The 1,267-nt window shown below is 21.5% G+C and overlaps 1 long non-coding RNA gene across 1 annotated transcript; it reads left to right on the top strand.

The window, feature by feature from the left end:
- The first annotated feature begins 308 nt into the window (after positions 1 to 308).
- Positions 309 to 1,071, top strand: LOC105461454. The gene is made up of 2 exons (XR_975939.1): positions 309 to 445; positions 883 to 1,071. It is a non-coding gene; the product is annotated as an uncharacterized LOC105461454 (long non-coding RNA).
- The last annotated feature ends 196 nt before the right edge of the window (positions 1,072 to 1,267 follow it).

Genomic DNA, 1,267 nt, shown 5'->3' on the forward strand with positions numbered 1-1,267 from the left:
TATTTTCAGAAATTTTGGCGGTAGATAGAGATGACACGTTGTTATAAATGTAAAATAAATATTGAAGAAATCGTTTAATTTCTTTGCGCATCTACTATTATATGTTATATATATAAGTAATGGTTCGGATTGTAAATGTATAAACTTAAATCATATCTTTATTTTTTAAATAATTTTTACGAATAGATTCTGTTTTATCGATATTCAAATAAAATATAGATAAATTTTTAAATTTTCTGGGCTAAATAATATTTAAGATATCTCGATCACGACTTTTGTTGTATAAATTGTAATGCCATGAAGAATAGTAGCATTCAAATTTCAATACTTTTCAAGTGTGGCAGCGATGAAGGTATACATATTATTGTTAGTTGCAATTGTTGCAATTATTATGAGCTCCAGTAGTATGGCTGAACCTACAGCCGATAAACCTGGGCAGGCTAAGGTATAAAAACATTGTTTATAATAAAAATTGTTTAATCAAGCATTCTTAATATTTTAAATTTTACATTTATTTTATTTTTTAACCATTCTATATTCATATTTTATATTTTATTATTTATTTATGTTTTATCTTTATATCTGCTCGTTTGATTTGATCAATTATTGATAATTGACACTGATGCAAATGTGGGTTTAAAATTAATAATTAAAAAAAAAATTTTTTTAGTCAAGAATAAAATAAAAATATACATATTTTATAAGATTGTATTTCTTAAAATTGCAGTGCGTAACATAAATAAAATTAGTTAAAAAAGTTATAAAATGTTAAAAAAAATTAAATTTTTTTTAAACATCTATGTAATAAAATATTATTCTTTATGCACAATATATAAAATTGTACAATATTAAAATTAAAATTTTGTTATTTTCTTGTTTTAGAAAATCGGCATATTTGACCAAATAGATGCAGCATGGAATTGGTTAATGAAAAAAATGGAGGGCTAACTGCATCATAATTAAATAATAACAGAATTTATGTCACACTATATTCAATAAGTTTATCAGCTAATAAACATTCTGTAATAATATTACTTACTATGTAAAAAAATTACATATAATTTTCAAAAATTTTTAAAAATTATGTAAAATATAATTATATTGTATTGTAATATAATTGTATTATAATTGTATTGTGATGCATTAAATTACGTCGTGTATTAATAAATATCAATGGTACACAAGTATAAACCGCAATTAATTCCTTATTATTTATTCAAGTGCAAAATTTGAGTTACAGTACTTTTTATCCTATAAAACACTATAG

The sequence above is a fragment of the Wasmannia auropunctata genome, unplaced genomic scaffold (genome assembly GCF_000956235.1).
Source record: "Wasmannia auropunctata unplaced genomic scaffold, wasmannia.A_1.0 LD287780.1, whole genome shotgun sequence".
Classification (NCBI taxonomy): Eukaryota; Metazoa; Arthropoda; class Insecta; order Hymenoptera; family Formicidae; genus Wasmannia; species Wasmannia auropunctata.